The sequence below is a fragment of the Phacochoerus africanus genome, chromosome 15, assembly GCF_016906955.1.
Source record: "Phacochoerus africanus isolate WHEZ1 chromosome 15, ROS_Pafr_v1, whole genome shotgun sequence".
NCBI lineage: Eukaryota > Metazoa > Chordata > Mammalia > Artiodactyla > Suidae > Phacochoerus > Phacochoerus africanus.
Window position 1 is genome coordinate 88932068 of NC_062558.1, and position 22632 is coordinate 88954699.

General features: G+C 44.8%; 1 long non-coding RNA gene across 2 annotated transcripts in view; it reads right to left on the reverse strand.

Annotated features, from left to right (window-relative positions):
- Nucleotides 1–1637: 1637 nt before the first annotated feature.
- LOC125116617 (uncharacterized) overlaps nt 1638–22632 on the reverse strand; it is an 85593-nt gene continuing 64598 nt past the window's right edge. For both annotated transcript variants that reach the window (XR_007132392.1, XR_007132393.1), the window contains one exon: nt 1638–2985. This is a non-coding gene — a long non-coding RNA (uncharacterized LOC125116617). The remainder of the gene's footprint in view (nt 2986–22632) is intronic.

A 22632-nucleotide genomic window follows, 5' to 3' on the forward strand; every position in this document is an offset into this window, starting at 1 on the left:
AGGCTGGGTTGTGGCATTTGTTGTTTCTGTGGTGTAGGTATTCCCACGGTAGCCAGTTTAAAGCTTTCAATGTGGCATTCCTGAACATGGGGTTGGGAAGAAACCCAGAGAGAGTTTCCGCCACACACGCTGTAGGGGGAGGTGGGGGAGCCAGCGCAGAGGGTAGTAGATGCAGTACGATGATAAGCGGTGAGGTCTGGTCACAGTGGTGAGTTTCAAGGGTTTGCTGCCTTTATTCCTAACATGGTTTATTCAGTGCCAAGGTTGTAAGTACACTTCTGACACGAGCTGTGTTTAACAGTGGCTCCTGCCATTCCTGAAGATTCCAGCATGGCTTTCACGGTGGATGGCAGCCAGCCCAGTGCCCTCTCCACTTCCAGGCTCTGTGCTTGGAACCCAGAAGTTAAACTGAGAAAAGACAGACTAACAGCTTATGCCCTGTTTCATAAATGTTTGAATGACATGTGGGAGTTTAGAAAGAAATGTTACCCAAGGGGGCAGTGAGAATTGGGGACGTAATACCATCATGGGCTGGACAAAGGAAAGGGGTCTGGGGTGAGTAGGTCAGGAAAGCCCAGTGAATGAGGGTGTTTAGGGAAGTTTGTGATGCGGATTCAAGTTGGTGATTTTTTTTTTTTTATTGATGAGCATTATTAAGCAGCCTCCTCTTCCACATATGGAAGAAGAGGTCCCTACAAGCAGGCATTTCCTTTAACAATGGGGATTTCCTTTACGGAAGGGATGCTTGAGTCCTGTTCTCAAGTTTCCTGAGTCTGCTGGTTCTCAGCGGCCTTCTGCTCAGAAATATCCTTAACACCAAACAGGCACATTTTGGGTTGGTGAGTTCTGGTTTCTTCATTTGAAACTTAGAGGTTCTCCCTTAAAAGAAAAATGGGGAATCCCTATGAGAGCCCAGGAGTCACCTGACCCCCTCGGTCTGGGATCATTGAGACCTGGCCCAACTTGGATAGGATCCAGGAGGGCACAGCTTCCAGGCAGTACTCCATTGGCTGTAGTACTGAAGGGGGCCCAGTGAGGTGGGTGGTTGAGAGGGGCACAGGCCCGCCCCTGTTCTCCTAATAAGGACATCAGAGTTGTCCCTGCAATGGGGCTGACCACACTCCCCCTTGGGGCCCCTGTGATGCAGCCATCCCATGCTGCAGAGGCCTGAGAGTGGGGTTTTGGGGTCCGAGCCCTGGCCCCAATCCACCAGCATTTCAGAAACTTGCATGTGGGCTGTGCGGGCCATCCTAGCTAGATGGCACGGGGATGGAATCACTTCTGTGTGTGCCGTGTGGCAACGTCCAGTTCCAGCCCCCTGGACACTTGCTGCCTGAATGTCACACACCTCCCTGGTGGCCTGGGGTCCCACGCTTATGCCCAGGGGGACATTTATGAGACAGGGCATAAGCTGAGAGAGCCATGGGACAGGCTATGAGAGAAGATGGAGGCAGAGGGTGCTAGTCGAATATCTCATAGATGGGGAGAGGGTTGGTTGGTCTCTGTTGCTGCTGAGACAGAACAAGAACAAAGGGGGGTTGACTCTTGGTGTACTCGATGCTGTGCAGGGCATGAAAGATCTTCCTCTACTCTCTTATGTTCTGTACCCAGGATCTGCAAATTAAACTGACAACAGATTAACAGAAGCAAAAGGTTTATTATGTCTGTGTACAGAAGCCTTCACAGAAAAGAAGTGGAGGTGCAAAGAGATAGTTAGATAGGGTTTATGTGCCGTGTTGACAAAGGGTGATCAATTTCTGGAGAAGAGACAAGACAAAGGAAAGCAGCTTTCAGTTTTTTGGGGCAGTAAGTTGTGGGAAGGTAAATAAGCAGGGGGACATAATGGAAGACAGAGCTGATTCAGTGAGGTTTGTTACGCAGACTGAAGTTGGTACCTTCTCAGATGATAAGATCCTTTCTCCCCTTCCTGGTACAGGAGAGGGAGGGGACCAACCTCACAAAGGATCAGGCAGGTGGAGGGGGGCAGTTTTTCCTTTTGCTGCTTCTCAATCCCTCAACTCAAAGTAACGCTTGGGCCAATGCGGCATATTTGGGGTGGCAAATTCTGAACCCTCCCTGCCTCTACACGAAGAGGTTCTAACAGCTGGAGATGGTACCAGTGGATGGATCCCCTCCAGCCTAGAGGGAATACCTCCCCACCAGAGGAGAGGGTCCAGAATGTGGGGCGGATGGCCAACACGCTGCGTGGTTAACATGGGCCCTGAGCGCCTCACACGCTTTAACTTGCGGGAGCCTCCCTATGATCTGTGAGAGGGGCCCTTTTACCAATCCCATTTTACAGGTGAGAAACCAAGGCACAGGCAGATGGCTCACTGGTGGTGGAGCTCAAGTACAAACCCAGCTCTCCACCACCTCTCCACAGACAATGGTGTCTGTGTTTCCTGGGGCCGCTGTAACAAACACCACGGACGAGGTGGTTAAACAATAGACATGTATTGTCTCACAGGTTCCAAAGGCTGGAGCTCCGAGTTTAACGTGTTGGCAGGGTTGGTTTCTCTGTGGCCTCCCTCTTTGGCATGGAGACAGTCATCTTCCTGCTGCGTCCTCTTTCAAACAGAACCAGAGCCAGATGGTCTTTAAAGCAGCCCACACAGATTTTATTCAGCAGCTATTGCAATGGAGGAAAAAAACCTCTGTAGAGAGCCAGGCTCCATCTAGAATGCAGCGTGGGCAAGGGGTTTACAGCCAGTGAGCAGAAGGAGGGAGCAGTAGTGAACGCTGGCTAAGGTAGACATCTGGGGTCAGCGGGGATTCCGGCTAAACTGACCTGCCAGGATCCTTGCGATCAGTCATCGCCTGGGGGAGGTGGAGGACGAGGAACCAATCAGATAGCCCAGGTGACCAGGTACTTGGGGTGAGCAGGTGTCTGGGGTGACCACATATCGAGGGAGGGTCTCTCTGCAGAGGAGTAAGGATCTTTCTCTGCTCGTCTTGGGTTCTTCGGCTGGGGCCCCACACATGACACTGGCCAAGGACAGATCAACAAGAGAAAGACACACACAAGTTCATTAGAATAGTGTTAGTCCACAGAAGCTTTCATGACATTGCACATGCGTATGGGGGCATCCAGTGATGATCACCCCAAGAGTGAATAGAGCTGGGCCTTGTCACCCCTCATGGGCTGCACAAAGGAAAGGGGTCTGGGCTTGTTTTGAGGGGGAGAAAGTTACAGAAAGGCAGCCAGAAAACCATGGTGAACGGTGTTTAGTGGGGTTTGTTCAATGGGCACCCCCTCTGTAAATGTGAAATTCCTTTGCAGAAGGAATGCCTGTGCCCTGTTCTAGAGCTTTCCCTACATCTGCTATTTCTTGGTGGCCTTTAACCCAAAGTAATCCACATGCCAAAGAGGCACATTCTGGGGTGGCGTGTTCTGGTTCCCTCACTTCTGCATTCAGCAGGATTTTTGCTGAGACTGGGCCGTGCAGGCCCAGCAAGGATGTGGCCAAGGTCAAGGCCAAGGACTGGGACTGGGTGAGATATGGCTGAGGAGAGTCCTGGTCACTTTGTGTGGTCCTGGGCATGTGCCTGGTGTCTCCATGGCCTGATCCCCTCTTCTTATAAGGACACTTGTCCTATGGGATCTGTTACCTCAGAGTAAAGGGGGATTGTGGTCCCCCTCCCACCCCTCATGGAAAGAAACATTCACATCCTGACCCCAGGGCCTCAGGACATAATGTCACTTGGAATCGGGCCTCGTCCTGTAAGTAGTTAAGACAAGGGCATTAGGGTGGCTTTAATCCTGCGTGACTGTGTCCATATAAGATGAGGGGCGACACAGACACAGAGGAGATGCCATGTGAAGATGGAGGCAGAGATGGCCCTGGAACTTCCATATGCCGCAGGCATAGCCAAAAGAAAGAAAGAAAGAACCTCCCAAACCCACAAACAGAAAAGAACTACGTTTAGTACATGTCAAGAAAAATCATAAAGATCTGGAGATCCCGCTGTGGGACAGTGGAAACGAGTCCGACTAGGAGCCATGAGGTTGCGGGTTCGATCCCTTGCCTTTCTCAGTGGGTTAAGGATCTGGCATTGCCGTGAGCTGTTGTGTAGGTGGCAGATGCGGCTCGGGCCCTGTGCTGCTGTGGCTGTGGCATAGGATGGCAGCTACACCTCCGATTAGCCCCCTAACCTGGGAACCTCCATATGCCGCAGGTGCGGCTCTAAAAAAAAGACAAAAGACCGGAAAAAAAAAAATCATAAAGATCATGAAACAGGACGTGACGAGTGGGCACCCAGGAGTGCCTTTCCCTGGTCACAGCCTCCTTCCCATCGTGAGGTAGCTGTTCTCTCAATTTTGTGACTGTGATCTTGTCCTCATTTTACCCCCAGGCAACGCATCTGTAAATAACACAGCCCAGGTTTGCCTAGTTCTGAACTCTGTCTCGTGCATGCTGCTTTGTTGCTCTTGGTGCCTTAGCATTGTGTCTGTGAGATACATCCTGTGGATATAATTTTTAAAAGATAATTTTTATAGTTTTACTAACTTTTTTTTTAAAACTCAATAAATTTTATTATATTTATAGTTGTACAATGATCATCACAACCCAATTTCATAGCATTTCCACCCCGAACCCCTAGCCCATCCCTCCCCCCACCACACAACCTGTCTCCTTTGGTGACCATGAGTTTTTCAAAGTCTGTGAGTCAGTATCTGTTCAGCCAAAAAGTTCGTTGTATCCTATTTTTAGATTCCACATATAAGTGATAGCATGTGATGTTGGTGTCTCACTGCCTGACTAACTTCACTTAGCATGATAATTTCTGGGTCCATCCATGTTGCTACGAATGCCATTATTTCATTCCTTTTTATGGCTGAGTAATATTCCATTGTGTATATGTACTACATCTCCTTCATCTACTCCTCTGTTGATGGACATTTAGGTTGCTTCTGTGTCTTACTTTACTTTTTTTATTTTTTATTTTTTTGTCTTTTTGCTATTTCTTGGGCCGCTCCTGCGGCATATGGAGGTTCCCAGGCTAGGGGGAGAATCGGAGCTGTAGCCACCGGCCTACGCCAGAGCCACAGCAATGCAGGATCCGAGCCTCGTCTGCAGCCTACACCACAGCTCACGGCAACGCCAGATCGCCAACCCACTGAGCAAGGGCAGGGACTGAACCCGCAACCTCATGGTTCCTAGCCGGATTCGTTAACCCCTGCGCCATGATGGGAACTCCTGTGTCTTACTTTAAATAAAAACATACTCAATGGCTGTGGAATATTTCTTCATATGAGCGTGCATAGCTCATTGCTGCATCTGCTTTAGGTTGGTTTCAGGTTTGGCTCCTGTGGCTGCAGAATCCGTGTCTGTGTGTCCTGGTGCAGTGCTCACAGGTTTGTGTTTAACTGGGAGCAGCACTGTGGGTCTGTGTGCAGGGACTTCACTGAAGCCGGATTGTTTCAGAAGTTGTCCCCAGCTGGGTACCAAGCTTTCCAGTGCTGCTGATATTTGATACTGTGACTTTAATATCTGCCCATCTGTTAGGTGTACACATAGTTTTTTCTATGGTTTTAATTCTTAGTAAAGTTGTACACCTTGTTGTATTCATGGACTATTTCTCATGGTTTTTTTTTTTTTAATTTAAAAAATTGTGGTGGAGTTGCTATCATAGCTCAGTGGAAAACAAATCTGACTAGTATCCATGAGGACACGGATTCGATCCCTGGCCTTGCTCAGTGGGTTAAGGATCTGGTGTTGCTGAGCTGTGTGGTGTAGGTTGCAGATGCGGCTTGGATCCCGCATTGCTGTGGCTGTGGTTTAGGCTAGAAGCTACAGCTCCGATTCGACCCCTAGCCTGGGAACCTCCATGAGCTGCGGGAGCGACCCAAAGAAATAGCAAAAAAAGACAAAAAAAAATTGTGGTTAAATGCACATAACATAAACTTTGTCCTCACCATTTTTATGTGCTCATTTCATGGTCATGAAGTAATTCACACTGTTGTGCCACCATGATCACCATCCATCTCCAGAACTTTTTCATCTTGCAAAACTGAAACTGTCCCCATTAAACACTAAACAGTTGAACAATAACTTCCCCCACCTCCCCCAACACCTCTCAGCTCAGCCCCTGGCACTCACCATCCTACTTTCTGTCTCTATTGATCTGACAGCTCTAGGGACCTTGTATGAGTGGATCAGACATTATTTGTTGTTTTGTGTCTGGCTTATGTCACCGAGCATAATGCCCAGTCCAAATTTCCTTCCTTTTTTAGACTGAATAACACTCCATTGTATGGATGGACCATGTAAGTCTTCCCCATTCATCCATCAACGGACACATGGAATACCTACATTAATTTCTCATACTTTATAATATTGGTGGAATAACTTCAGAAAGTCCTATGACTCAGAAGTCATTGGCCATCAACTTTTTTCTTGAACCTTTTATTTTGAAAAACTTCAAAGTTAGGAAAAAGGGAAGAATACATAGGAGTTTCACTTGGGTTCAGAAATTAACAGTATTCACTTTATTCCCTGCATGTGCTCTGCGTGTGCATACATTTGCTGTGCATGAGCGTGTGTAGTGCGTGTGTGCATTTGCACATGCACATCAGTGTGTACATGGGCAAATGGGGGCTACACATCCATGTGCATGTGTGTTCATATACTAGTGTGTGCATATTAGTGCATGTGTTGTGCGTGGCTGTGCACACACCCATGTGTTTTCTAGGACCACTTGCAAGTCAGTTGCAGACTAAGTTGGGCCCCAGATATGTCAGCATGCACCTGTTCAAACAATCCTGCAGAGCCATGTAAAGCTCATGGATCCTGGGTATTTAAATGGATGGAGCATGTGTCCTAACACAGAGTCTGTCAGTCTGTCTTTTTATTTTTATTTTATTTTTTTGTCGTTATTATTATTGTTGTTGTTGCTATTTCTTGGGCCGCTCCCGCGGCATATGGTGGTTCCCAGGCTAGGGGTTGAATCGGAGCTGTAGCCACCGGCCTACGCCAGAGCCACAGCAACGCGGGATCCGAGCCGCGTCTGCAACCTACACCACAGCTCACGGCAATGCCGGATCGTTAACCCACTGAGCAAGGGCAGGGACCGAACCCGCAACCTCATGGTTCCTAGTCGGATTCGTTAACCACTGCGCCACGACGGGAACTCCCAGTCTGTCTTTTTAAAAATGTTTTTAGGGCCACACCCATGGCATATGGAGGTTCCCAGGCTAGGGGTCAAATCTGAACTGTAGCCACTGGCATATGCCACAGCTCATGGCAATGCCAGATCCTTAACCCACTGAATGAGGCTAGGGATCGAAACTGCATCCTCGTGGATGCTATTTGTTTCCACTGAGCCACAACGGGAGTTCCAAGAGTCTGTTTTTTTGATTGCCGTAACTGTCTCAGTAACATCCTTCACCTGCTTTAAACCCAATTCAGAGTCCAATTCAGAGGCCCTGACTTGGAAGGAGCCACCACCTCTTTCCTCCTAGGGTCCTGTTGCCCATCAAGGGAGTTCATTCTCCCCAAATTCAGCATCAGGAGTGGGGTGTGGGGTTGACAACCCCACTGGGTCTCCCTCATGTGAGACTGCATGTGGGGGTGGCGGGAGGCGGGCTGAGGTGGGCAGGTGGGTTGTTGTGCAGAGGAGCATGTGGAGCTTGGCCTGAGGGTTCTCTGCTTGGGTGGCTTCTGTGTCCCAGCCTCTTCCCTCGTTCTCCTCTAAAAGACAGCACAGTGCACACTCTGGGCATCAGCCCCAGGGCATGAAGTTGCCCGACTTGGAGCCCCAGGTGCTGTCAGCCTTTCTACACCCGCTGCTGTGAAGCAGGATCTGAGCGTGCTCCACCCTGAATCCATTCTGGGGATGGTCTGTCTGGCCTGGGCTTCCAGTGCAGCTGCCTTGTGCTGGGAACCTGGGAAGCTGGGATCAGGCCACTTCCAGTCAGTCCTTACCAGAGACTGAGCTGCACCACAAGAAGCTCCTGGTTTACCTCTGGATCCTGGCCATAATGTGGCCAGAGAAATTGGTGATGTTTTTTGTTTACATGTTGAAGATTTTGTTCAGTTTCCTGGTGTGGGTGGGGTGTTAATTTATCCTCTAAGAAATGTACATCCTGGAGTTCCTGCCATGGCTCAGAGGAAATGAATCTGACTAGTATCCATGAGGATGCAGGTTCAATCCCTGGCCTTGCTCAGTGGGTTAAGGATCTGGTGTTACCACGAGCTGTGGTATAGGTCACAGATATGGCTCAGATCCTGCATTGCTTTGGTTGTGGTGTAGGAGGCAGCTGCAGCTCTGATTCAACCCCTAGCTTGGGAACCTCCATATGCCGTGGGTGTTGCCCTAAAAAGACAAAAGACAAAAAACAAAAACAAAGAAAAAAGAAAGAAATGCACTTCCTAGTTCCTGCCTGACAGTGAGCCCCTGTCCAGAGCTGAGAGACCCCACATGTGTGACCTGTGCCTCCTAGGAGAGCAGCCCTAAACTAGCTGAAATCTGGCCAAGTCCCATCTACACAGTAAATTTAGATCTTTCCATGCTCTGTCTACAACCGAGAATATTTAGACCTGACCATGTGCTGTCTACAGTGGGAACATTTAGACCTGTGTTCTGTGCACACTAGCACACGGAGACCTGGGTAGAGACTGAGCCTGGCTTCAGTGGTGGGAGCTTCGGGGGGCGTGGAGACCTGGGTAGAGCCGGGCCGCAGTCCTGGGAAGCTCTGTGTCCGCATCTGAATGTCAGTGCTCAGATGGCTGGGGTCTGGGTAATAGCCTCTGCTCTTGAGTGTGGCTACATGGCCCTCCCAGGGGTCGGTGCTGGGGAAGGGGCCTTAGTCCTTACCCCTGTGAGGAGCTGGTAAGACTCCTCAGGTGGGCTGCTTGGTAACTGTTCCAATTCACCAACACGCACACAGTGAGCAGGGAGGCAGGTTTACCTGGTGAATTGATTGCTGGGCACGTGGATGTGGGCTTAAGACCGATGGGCAGCGGGTGAGGCTGCTGCTGTGCTCCCTTTCCAGTGGACCCTCCCCACTCAGCAGAGTCGGGAGCTGCCCCTTTCAGCCCTGCCATCCTGTGAGTTTCCTCAGTGCCTCAGTAAGAAAGGAAAGGAGCCTGCCAGGACCAAGGTAGTGTGTTCAAGCTTAGCATGAAAGCTTTAGAACAATGAAAATGACCAACAGGAGGGGACTGACTTATCTGGGACTCATCTCTGGAGAGGAAGTGGACCCTACACTTCTTTCTGCAGCCCCAGGGATGCTCACACGTTGGGGGCCAACCCAGCACAGCCATGGTGTCCTGACCAAGGTGGGTGTGGGACCCCAGGGGCAGGGTCTGGGGATTGTGGGGGTCAGGCTCACAGGTAGGGGGTGACCCCAGGTCTGCCTGCAGTGTGTCTTGTCCCCTCTGAGATTTCCAACAGCTGAACTGAGGGTGTTGCCCTGATTCACCTGTGGTCCCCTTTCTTCTCATTTAATCTTGTGTTCATATGAAAGGAATCTTTGAACGGGTTTCTGCTCCATGTTCTGCTGTGATCAATAAGTAACCCTTGGTGGGATCATATTAATATCACAGCATGATATATATCATATCTATTCCACAGAGGTCACTGCCCTCTGGGTTCCCCTGAACGGAGCTCAGGGAGCACAGACTAGCCCCCCTAAGACTGGTCCTCTACCTGCCGTGATAGCCCCCAAGGTGGGGGATGGTGCTTGGGCCTCACATTTGTGATAAAGGGGAGTCAAAGTGGCGCCTCAAGTAACATCATTTAAAAAATTATTTTAGGAGTTCCCGTCATGGTGCAGTGGCTAACGAATCTGACTAGGAACCATGAGGTTGCGGGTTCGATCCCTGCCCTTGCTCAGTGGGTTAAGGACCCGGCGTTGTTGTGAGCTGTGGTGTAGGTTGCAGACGCGGCTCGGATCCCGCGTTGCTGTGGCTCTGGCGTAGGCTGGCAGCTACAGTCCGATTGGACGCCTAGCCTGGGAACCTCCATATGCCGTGGGAGCAGCCCAAGAAATGGCAAAAAGACAAAAAAATAAAAAAAATTATTTTAGGCATTCCTGTCGTGGCTCAGTGGTTAACGAATCCGACTAGGAACCATGAGGTTGCGGGTTCGATCCCTGCCCTTGCTCAGTGGGTTAAGGACCCGGTGTTGTTGTGAGCTGTGGTGTAGGTTGCAGATGCGGCTCGGATCCTGCGTTGCTGTGGCTCTGGTGTAGGCTGGCGGCTACAGCTCCGATTCTCCCCCTAGCCTGGGAACATCCATATGCCACGGGAGTGGCCCAAGAAATGGCAAAAAGAGAAAAAAAATTTAAGTGAAATAAAACACATCACATGCCCTTTACCATTGTTGTCCTTTTAAGTGCACGTCTGAGGCATCAGGTCTCTTCACCTTGTCATGGAGTGCGGGAAGCTGAGGAGATGCAGGGACTCAAGGAAGGGACCTTGCCTGATGGCTAAAAAAAAAAAAAAAAAACCCCAAAGGCAGGTTCCTAACCAAGGAAGGGAGCTCACCTGAATGGTGCATGCCGAAGGTGGGCTTCTGGTCAGGATAGAAGCCTGCCTGTACGGTGCAAAACTGAGGGCAGGCTGATTCCTGCCTGTGCGGTGCAATCCGAGGGCAGGCCTCATTCCATGGCTCTCTTATTGATGTTGATGGGGAAGAATTGGGGCCTTCCCGGGAAAACAATTTCCATGTTTGCGCCAGAGAACATGGATTGTTTCTCGGGTGACCTAGTCTTTCCTGTTGTTTTACTTGTTATTCAGTTTTTCCTCAGTCTTTCCTGTTATTTCCTTATTATTCTTATTTTCCATTCTTATTTTCCTGTGGTGATTTGTGATTTAACAAAAATGACAACAATATAAAAATTTCATCCTGATGGACTTTCCCCTATTCAAATCCAACTTAATTAAAAATATAGTGTTTATCTACTAACTAGTTATACCGTAAACTTTAGAGTTAGGATTTTTATGAGGTTTATAAAAGTTAGACATATATTATTCATGATCAAAAGAAACCTAGCTATGAGAGTTGTCCTTGATTTTAGAAACTTTTAAGTGATAGCTAACTGAAGTTGATTTTCTCATACTGTCCTCTTGCCATGACGCCTTGGAGATAAGCACTAATCTAAAAACGAGACTTGTGAATGCCAAATCCTTATGACTGTAGCCTTTTAGGAAGCATAATCTGGGAGTTAACTTTTAGAACTTGACCTTCAGGTGTACTTTTAACATTGCGGTGTAATTGAAAACTGTCTATATAAATAATCATCTATGCCAATAAAATTTGAGCAGTCCAGCGCCCTGAAAGAAGGGACAAAGGGGCTTCTCTGTGTGCATTCGCCGACACCGTCCATCCCCAACAGGGTGCACATCCCTGGCCGCAGGAGCTGGACTCTGGCAATGGAGCCATCACATGACCCCTAGAAATTTTCACCTTGTAAACCCCAAATTCCCAACCATGAAAGTTTCACTCCCCCCCCCCACATCCCTGGCACCGACGTCCACTTTGGTCCATGAGTTGTTAGCTCCAGGGCCCCCATTTGAGTGAATCCTGAGGTGTTTGCCAACGGGTCAGTTTGGAAGAGCTGCCCCTCTCAGTCTGAAGCTCTGCCTGATTGCACTGGAAGAACCTACACTTAGGGACAGGATGTATGGGGGACAGTGTGTCTGGGGTGAAGATGAGCCAGGACCTGACGAGCCATCTGTGGACCCTCTAGTCCCATCTCTGGGGCTGTGCCTCATCTCCGTCACTGCTGTCCCTGCTGGTGGCCTTGGGATCCTGGTGTCTGAGTGAGAGTCCTCTGTGCCCCCACTCCTCTCCTCTCTTCCTGCTGGTTGGGCAGGGAGCTGCTTGCTGGGTGGTCTCTGTTCCTGTGGTAGGAAGGACCCTGCAGGAAGGACCCTAGAAAGTGTGGGTTGTAATTGCATGGAGCCCCCACAGGACAAGTGTTGGGGCTGTGACAAGTGCTCAGGCCACTTCACTACTGACATGGAATGTTCCCAAGATCCTGCTCACAAGGGAGTGCGTGGGTGGCCTGGGACCCCGGAGGCTTGGTCCTGTCCTGGAGCTCGGAGAGATCAACCAGGGGCTGTGGATTCACCCTGCGTCTCAGCCGTCTTCCTCTGTCCTGTTGCTATCAGGGTTCTTGATTTTAGGCATCCTGGGATAGCAGCTGTTCTTTAGGCCCAAAGAACAGCTCATGAGTGTAAAAACATTTTCAGATGAAAAATATTCGATGACTATCTCTATACTACTTGGTTGTTGACTTCCATCAGTCATAATTCTCCTGGCTTTAGATCTGATGTGGGATTATAGAGGAGTCAAAATTTAAATCTTCATAATCTATGTATTTTGTAGCTTCAGTATCACTGATGACCTCTAGTCTTTCCAGTTAGGGAAGAGTTAGTGATTTCATGTATCATGTAAAGGATTCACAATGATGATAGGGAGGTTAAGATTAGAATGATGGCTGCTAAATGGTTCAAACTGTCTCTGCTTGTGCATCTAGTGTACATGTATAATTCAGTTTAGGTGTCAATATTAGTGAAATAATATAGAGGACTAGAGAATGTCTCCAAAAAATGATTACTATTTTTGTCTTTTTAGGGCCGCATCCGTGGCATATGGAAGTTCCCAGGCTAGGGGTTGAATCAGAGCTGTAGCCACTAGCCTGTGCCACAGCCACAGCAATGTGGGATCTGAGCTGCGTCTGTGACCTACACCACAGCTCATGGCAAGGCCAGATCCTTTTTTTTTTTTTTAAATTGTTACTTCCCCAATACATTTTTTTTCCCTACTGTACAGCATGGTGACCCATGTATGTTACCCATACATGTATAGATTCTTTTTTCTCACATTATCATGCTCTGTCATAAGTGACTAGACATAGTTCCCAGTGCTACGCAGCAGGATCTCATTGCTAATCCATTCCACAGGCAACAGTCTGCATCTATTAACCCCAAACTCCCAATCCATCCCAGTCCCTCCCTCTCCCCCTCGGCAACCACAAGTCTATTCTCCGAGTATATGATTTTCTTTTCTGTGGAAAGGTTCATTTGTGCCGCATATTAGATTCCAGATATGTGATATCATATAGTATTTGTCTTTCTCTGACTTACTTCACTCAGTATGAGTCTCTAGTTCCATCCATGTTGCTACAAATGGCATTATTTTGTTCTTTTTTATGGCTGAGTAGTATTCCATTGTGTATATATACCATGTCTTCCCAATTCATTCATCTGTTGATGGACATCTGGGTTGTTTCCATGTCTAGGCTACTGTGAATAGTGCTGCAATGAACATGCAGGTGCATGTGTCTTTTTTAAGGAAAGTTTTGCCTAGATATATGCCCACGAGTGGGATTGCTGGGTCATATGGCAGTTCTATGTATAGATTTCTAAGGTACCTCCATACTCTTCTCCATAGTGGCTGTACCAGCTTACATTCCCATCAGCAGTGCAGGAGGGTTCCCTTTTCTCCACACCCCCTCCAGCATTTGTTATTTGTGGACTTATTCTTAACCCACTGAGTGAGGCCAGGGATTGAATCTGCATCCTCATGGATCCTAGTCAGCTTCGTTTCCACTGAGCCATGACAGGAACTCCCCAAAAAAATGCTTCTTAATGTGTGATCATGAAAATGTGAAAGTTCTTCCATGATAGGTGATGTTAAGAGCCTGGATAAAATGGATATGCCTTAGCGATATACAGGATTTTTGCCTCTGATTTAACTTTGACAGGTTAATGTAATTTTTTACTGTTATCTCACTTATTGAGAAATGCATAATGATTATGGTGTTGGCTTGACACTGGTTGACAAGAATTTGATTCTTTCCTTATTTTAAATTTACACAGCTAGGGTAGGATACAGTGGAGGGCATCTGAATAACCATTCTAGCTGAAGAGCAGTAGTTTCCACTACCTAGACTTCTCATGTGGAGGCACGTGCCTCTCAAATTAGTGTTACTGCCATTAATGAGATCAATGAGCCTATAGATGAAATAGTTCATGTGTGTGTGCATCAGTGTAGTCAGAGTGATGTAGTGACACCCCTGAAAGGCCAAGAAAATGCTGTGGGAAGAAAGTCATGTGTGCTACTACAAATGTAACTGTCAAGTGAATTTCTGCTCATGTTAAGTGTATAACCCGAGAATAGTGTACAAAGGGTGCAAAGCCTCCTGTAATAGTGAAGGCTGCTCCCACTGACATTACATAACGGAATTGTGCTACTACCTAGTATGTACTGTGGAGGACGATGGCTGGGGATGAATTAGCTATGATTCATACCACCTACTGTAAGAAAGAGAACGCCTAAAGCTTATCACACAGTGGAGATGATGTAATGTTACCTCCCTGAAGAGTTGCTACTCAGCTAAATACTTTACTCCTTTAGAGATAGAAAGAGTTAAGGTAGCTGATGTAACGTATGCTCATGGGTTGACACCTATCCCTACAGTAAACATATGACAGCCCACAAGATAAATCCTAAAAAACCAATGGACATGACTCATTATTCCCCTATATATGAAAGGCTCTTTTTGTACTAAATAGCATGTAATGATATGTGAGATTATTCCAAACCCTGATAGGCTACAAACATAGATTTCTGGGTGACCAAAGAATCAAAATGGGGAAGTTCCGTCGTGGCTTAGTGGTAACAAATCCTACTAGTATCCACGGGGACGTGGGTTCAATCCCTGGTTTTTTTCAGTGGGTTAAGGATCTGGTGTTGCCGTGAGCTGTGGTGTCGGTCGCAGATGTGCCTCAGATCCTGTGTTGCTGTGGCTCTGATTCGACCTCTAGCCTGGAAACTTCCATATGCTGTGGATGGGCCTAAAAAAAAAAAAAAAAAGAATCAAAATGAGTGTTGGTATTGGATGGGTCTCCTCCTGCAGGATCAAAAAAAGTAGTGTTTAGGTTTCTATCTGTTAACAGTATAGGTAATTCCGGCTGCTAGGACTGAGAGGGATAATTACAGTAATATGGCTGTAATTGAGGCAGATCAAACACATATGGTGTTTGGTATTGGGAAATGTCTGCTGGTTTTATATAAAATATTATAGAAATAGAATTATTAGCAACAAGAATTGAAGACACTTACTAAATGTAAGCAGAAAATGGTTAGGTCATCAGAGGCTCCTTCACGAACAGATTGCCAGCTAGAGGTGGATATATGTTTCCACTGGTACCAGAACTGTCCTTTACTATTGATGATACGAGTAAATGGGGGGAAGGAGTCAAAAGTCTGTATTATTCATTCAGAAAAAAGCAGTATCTGGTGCTCCAGTTATTAGTAGGACAAGTCAGTTTCTGAACGCTGCAAACATACTGGGTACAGCTATGAAGGAAATTATGACAGGAGTTCCTTGGTGGCCTAGTGGTCAAGGATCTGGTGTTGTCACTGCTGTGGCACAGGTCTGATCCTTGGTCCAGGAACTTCTGCATGCTGCAGGAGAGGCCAATAAAACTATTATAAATGCAGGGGCTGTTATAACTATGATACAGATTTGGTCATCTCCAAGTAGCGCTCCAGGTTAGCAGAGCTCATCACAGATTAAGGGCTGAAGCTGTTGCCTGCTATTCCAGCTCAAGTACCAAATGGTAAATATATACCGCAGATATCTTTGCAATTTGTTGAAAATAATCAGTAGTTTATGAATGCAGGAAAAATGACTGAGCTAGCATTAGACTATAAACCTAAAGAAAGACATTAACCCCTCTTTTGCCAAAATCTGTGGTGAATCAATAAACTGAATTGTAAGTTCAAAGCAGCAGCTAGTTCTGTGGGTGCCTTTTTTTTCTTGAAGGCAGAAGTAGATTGAAGCCTGTTAGTTGACTGTAGTATTTACTTGTTAACTAAAATTCCCTGGGGTGGAAGCCTATCAGTCTAGTGAGGATTTGGTTTAATTTAAACGTTTTATTTGCATTCAATGGATGTAGGAGAGTCTTGCAATCCTCATTTTCAGGAATTTTAGGTAAACTGTACCTGCTTAGGGTTTTGAAAGCTTTTGGTCTAAACTAACCTAAATTCCTAGACCAGCACTGACAGAGCGGGTGTTAAGGGTAATATAACAGTGTGGATATTATGATTAGTAATGATAGGAAGGCTATTTGTTTTGCATGTTCAAATTGTCATTTTATTTTTATGTTTATTGAAGGGAATATAGTTAGCGATGTGGAGTATGTTGGCTGCCAGTAGAAATGTATGCTGAGTACTGCTATGACGGGTATTAGTGTTGGTAGAATGATGTTAACATTTTTGTTATCTCTTGGATAAGTATCACTTGGGTAAAAACCAACCAGTGGTGAAAGACCTCCAAATGATACCATAATGGTGAGGATAAAGACTGTGATGGGGGGTGTTTTATTTCATGTGTGTGATGATGATACCGTTGGGGTAATAAGGTGGGTATAAATAGTAAGAAGATGGAGTAATTACGATGTAGTCTGTTTAGGATTATTGTGGTTGGATTATTATAATAGCTGTATTCATCCTATATGGGCAATAGATGAGGCAGCTATAATTTTTTCTAGGTAAGTATGGTTAAGTCTGCCTCAGCCGCCAATTACTCATAATACAGCCGTGATTAATACTGTGTTTAGGTTGATGGGTGGTGAGATTTGGTATAAAACTAACAGGGGTGCAAGTCTGTCATGTTAATAGCATCAGGCCTGCTGTTCATGGAATGCCTTGTGTTACTTCAGGAACTCAGAAGTGAAATGGGGACAAGTCCTAATTTTGTGACAAGGGCTATTGTTACGGTGGATGCTGTAGGATTAAATATTTTTGTAATCCATACTAAGTTAGACAGTGAAAGACAAACATCACATGATATCACTTATATGTGGAATCTAAAAGAAGGATACAAAATAAACTTCTTTGCAGAAGAGACTTACAGACTTAGAAAAAAAACCTTATAGTTACCGAAGGGGACAGGTGTGGGGGAGGGATGGAGTGGGGGTTTGGGGGTGACATATGCACACTGTGGCATATGGAATGATTGGCCAGCGGGGACCTGCCATTTAGCACAGAGAACTCTACCTAATATTCTGTGATAATCGAAAATAATCTGGAAGAGAATGGATGTGTGTACATGTATAACTGAATCACTTTGTTGTATGGTAGAAATTATCACAATATAGTAAATCAATTATACGTCAATAAAACTTAAAAAAATGAAAAAACCCAAAAGAAAACAATAATAGCCATTATAAGCAGTACTGATGTGGTGAATTATTTTAGAAAATAAATTGTTGGATGCTTCCATAGCTTACGAGTTAATGTTTTTATTAGAATAGGGTTAACATTAACCAGTATGAGCTTTTTATTACAATTATGGTTCCTGAGATAATGGTCAGTAAAACAATAGGGTATATTAGTAAAGGAAGGATATCAAATAACACTTTGGGGTATGGTCCTGCTAGTTTACTTAGCGAAACTTACTATATAGCATGTGGTACACAGAGAACATAAGAATTCTTAAGAGCAGGTTCAATTCCTGTGATTGCATGAATAAGAGGGCTTCAACTGCTAACTCTATCAAAATCTTTTGTCAGACATATTTCTTATGTCTGCAGGAGGGATGCCTGATGTGATGACAGGCAGTGGAACCTCTCATATAGACAGGGCTCATGTTAGCGGTAAAATTTTTTAAATAAGAGATATGAGAAGTATAAATTGATCATATCAAAATTGTGGGTAGGATGTTTGAAATCACAGAAAGGAGATGGTTAGGGGTAGGTTTTGTTTTAATTTTATGGCTGCACCCATGGCATATGGAAGTTCCTGGGCCAGGGCTCAAATCCAAGCCACAGTTGCGACCTTCACCACAGCTGTGGCAACGTCCAATCCTTAACCATTGTGCTGGGGTGGGGATTGAACTGGCAATTCAATCCAAGCCGCTGCAGTTGGACTCTTAACCCACTGTGCCACAGCAGGAACTCCAGTAGTGTTTTTGGCTGTATGTAGTTCTGACATGTAGGGGTTGTGAAATGCTCCTAAAAATAGGATTGTTGTGAAAACATTTATTATAACGATATTGACATATTGTCTAGGAAGAACAGGGTGAATGGGCCTGCCATGTTTCCTACATTAAAGCCAAATACAGGGATTTTTTTTTTTGGTTGTTTTTGTCTTTTTCTGGGGCTGCACCTGCGGCATATGGAGGTTCCCAGGCTAGGGGTCCAATCGGAGCTGTAGCCACCAGCCTATGCCAGAGCCACAGCAACGCCAGATCTGAGCCATGTCTGTGACCTACACCACAGCTCACAGCAACGCCAGATCCTTAACCCACTGAGCAAGGCCAGGGGTCAAACCCACAACCTCATAGTTCCTAGTCGGATTCGTTAACCACTGAGCTATGACGGGAACTCCTAAGGCAAATACAAGTTTTGATTCTATTTCTACTTCTGTTAAATCAAATGGGGTTCCACCAGATTTCTGCTAGAATCAAATTCTAGGTAGGGGTCACGAAGGGGAAATTAGTCATAGGTGTTCTTATGTAATTCTTACTGGTGAAAGTGAAAATGATCCATTTATCAGTAGGACTGGTAAGAGAATAACTGCTGGTGTTGCTTCATATGAAATGGTGCTACTGCCCATAGAACTCCAATTAGTGCATATTATGAATCTGAAGCTCATCCAGATCAGAGGATGGAATAAACAGCTAGGCTTCATTATCTAATATAAATAGGAAGCCTAGGTTTATATTAATGAGTGAATAAAAATGCGAAGAGGAATTCATACTGAGAGAGACAGAGTTAAGGCTAACATTGTATAATAATATTTACATTGACGATGCTGAGAGTTGTAGTGGATCTTTAATAATCTCACTACATCAGCAATGGGTTGTAATAATCCATAGGGGCTGACGATGTTTGGCCTTTTCTGGATTTGTATATAGCCTAGGATTTCCCATTCTGTTAGTGTAATGAAGGATATAGCCAGTAGAAGTGGGTAGTGAAAGAATATTGATTCTAAATGTATTCTTAGGATATTTTTGAACCTAAAGGTTTAAGTTTTATGCAGTTGCTGGGCTCTGCAAACCCTAACTAACCTTGCCTATGTGGGGTATGCATAAATTAATTGAATGGGGATTATATCATCATTTAGTTTGAAGACATTTGTAAAGTAGGCTTTATTTCTCCAGTCCTTTCATACTGGTGAACTCAGATCATGTAGGACTTTAACTGTTGAACAGACCATTAATAGCAGTTACACCACTGGGATGTCCCGAGACAGCATCAAGGCCATAAACCCTGCTGTTGATATGAACTCTAGAAGAGGATTATGCTGTTATCCCTAGGATAACTTGTTCTGCTGAACAATGTTTTAGAACAATAGGTGATAGAACATTTTGACTAGATGGTCTAATTTTAATCACCTGGAGGTTGTTTTAGTCTCCAAGGTCAACCCAACCAAAATTGCTAATCCATAAAAGCTATGTTGTCCCTTAAAAGTTCAGTTGTTTATTTTTTGTCACTCTTTTTGGCATGCCCATGGCATGCAAATGTTCCCAGGCCAGGGATCAAACCTGCACTACGGCAGTAACCCGAGCCACAGCAGTGACAATGCCAGATCCTTAACCCACTGGGCCTGTTTTTTTTTTGGGGGGGGGGGATTAATTAAAGCTCCATAGGGTCTTCTCATTTTATTCCCACCTCTTCACTGGAAGGTCAGTTTCACTGATTAAAAGGGACAGTAAAACTCCTGTGTGACCACCATACAAGTCCTTATTTAGAGAACAAATGACAGTGCTACCTTTCCCCAGTCAGGATATTACAGCCATTATTAAACAGATGTCAGTGGGCTGGCAGTGCCTCTAATATCAGCAGTGCTAGAAGTAATGCTTATTTGTGATTGCCAAGTTCCTTTTACTTTTAAAATTCTTTCCTTAAATGCATACTTGGGTTAACAATGTTTGAATGGATTAAGTATTAGCATAGGTTTATGGTTAACTATCTGTGGATTATCTGTTCTGATAATAAGATTATGCAAGGAGAAATATTTCTTACTCATATTAATAGTACTGCTTCTGGAACTATACCTACTCACTTGTGATGGAACATGATGGAGGATAATGTGAGAAAAAGAATGTATTATAAGTAAGTGTGACTGGGTTACTGCTGTACTGCAGAAAATTGACAGAACACTAAACCAACTATAATGGAAAAAATAAAAATCATTAAAAAATAGCATTGCTTCTGTTAACAGGTTAGTCTAGCACTGGAAGTTGATTTATTCACTATTGGTATTAAGATGAATGTGTGGTTGACCTTGAATGCTTTCTTAATTGATGGCTACTTTTAAGCCGACTATGGTATTATGCTTATTCTCTAAAGTATGTATACTGTATCTAAAAAGCTATAGGTAGCATTTTACAGTAACATTTAAAAATTACATTAAGTTATGTTTTTAAAGTAATATTTAAAGTTGAACTTAAAATTCTCTTCTGGGAGTTCCTGTTGTGGTGCAGTGGAAATGAATCCGACTAGGAACCATGAGGCTGCAGGTTTGATCCCTGGCCTCCATCAGTGGATTAAGGATCTGGTGTTGCTGTGAGTTGTGGTATAGGTCGCAGAAGTGGCTCTGATACTGAGGTTGCTGTGTAGGCTGGCAGCTACAGCTCTGAATGGACCCCTTGCCTGGGAACCTCCATATGCCATGGGTGTGGCCCTAAAAAAGCCAAAAAAAAAAAAAAACCCAAAACTTTTCTGGACAACCAGCTGTCACCAGGCTTGTCATCTCTATTCAAAAATCTTCTATTTTGGGGAGTTTCCATCGTGGCTCAATGGTTAACGAATCCAACTGGGAACCATGAGATTGTGCGTTTGATCCCTGGCCTTGCTCAGTGGGTTAAGGATCTGGCGTCACAGACGCCGCTCGGATCCCTCATTGCTGTGGCTCTGGTGTAGGCCGGCAGCTACGCTCCGATTAGACCCCAAGTCTGGAAACCTCCATATGCTGTGGGAGCGGCCCTAGCAAAGGCAAAAAGATAAACAAAATTCTTCTATTTTGCCATTTAGATGGATTTGCTCTTGTAAACTGTTCATAAGTAGCTCACTTGGTTTTAGGATATTTGTTCTTTTTGTTAAAGTCTTCTAGTTAAATCATTATGCAAAAGGTAAAAAGGGGTAAATTTTTGGTACGTTTAATGCTATCATCATTCCCTTCTGCTATTTTATCTATATAGCACCAGATTTAAATTTATATCTTCTATACATTAGATGTTGAGTAAATGTTCCATTTAATTTACTTCTGATAGCTGAATTTGGTAGGAAGTTTGGGCTTGTTTTAGTACAAAGTGTTCAAGCAGCAGTATGAAAGGTCCTGCGTGTAAACTACACTTTGATTCACCCAAGCACACTTTCTAGTATGCTCACCTTATTACAGCTTATCTCTTTTTATATTTGGTACTTGTTAATAGGTTATGAGAAGTTATATTTGAGGAGGGTGATGGCCAATGTGTGTGTGCGTCATGGCCCGATTCAATCAAGCACCCTATTCTGAATTTACTACTAAATCCTCCTTTAGTTTATTTCATAAAAACTTTCATATAAATTATTTTATATTCTTGTGGTAGAAAACATAGTCCAACTCTTCTCCTTCCATAGGTTACACTTTGACCTAACATTTTTATGTCTGACAATTACGCTTACTGTTGCTGTTTACCAGGCTTTCCTGAGGATGGCAGTCTACAGGGCTGGTGAGGTTTATCAGTTTATTGATTATAGAATAGACTCCTCTAGAAGGGCGTGAAACACCATCAAGTTCTCTTAGGCTGATGCTAGGCGTATTCTGGTGAGTAAGTTTATCATTATAATTATTTAGACTTAGGGCTTAGCATAGTGGGACACCTAATCCCAGTTTGGATCTTACCTGTCATGTAATTAGAAATATTAGTCACTTTTTTTTTTTTTTTAGGGCTGTACCTGTGGCATATGGAGGTTCCCAGGCTAGGGGTCGGATTGGAGCTATAGCTACTGGCCTACACCACAGCCACAGCAAAGCCAGATCCGAGCTGTGTCTGCAACCTACACCATAGCTCATGGCCATTCCAGATCGTTAACCCACTGAGTGAGGCCAGGGATCGAACCTGAGTCCTCATGGATGCTAGTCAGATTTGTTTCTGCTGAGCCACAATGGGAACTCCGTATTAGTCACTTTCATAGCTTATTTTTATTTTAGCTATAGCTTTGTGCAACTTAGCCAAGACTTAATATTTGGAGGTAATCTTTAACATGCCATGCTGGATTTCTATTAATATGGGTTAATCTTATGACAAGGTGGATAAAAAATTTACCAACCCTAATTAATGCAACTTGCTCAAACTTTCTTTTATGGCTTTTTATCACTACCATTTCCCATGGGGGCAAAGTTAAGCAAAGCATTGTAACTACTTTTTAGGGTGCTTGATGCCTGCTTCTTTTAATTTTTTTTATGATTTTAGAGGGCCATTCTCAATGATCAGACACTTGCATGTGTAATTTTTTTTTCAAAGAATAGAAATATACAGACCTTTAACATCATTAGCATATTTAAGTTTGGTGGTTTTTTAAAATGTATTTATAGTTGTACAATCATCATCATAACCTAATTTTATAGCATTTCTATCCCAAACCCCCAGCCCCCAACCTGTATCCTTTGGAAACCATA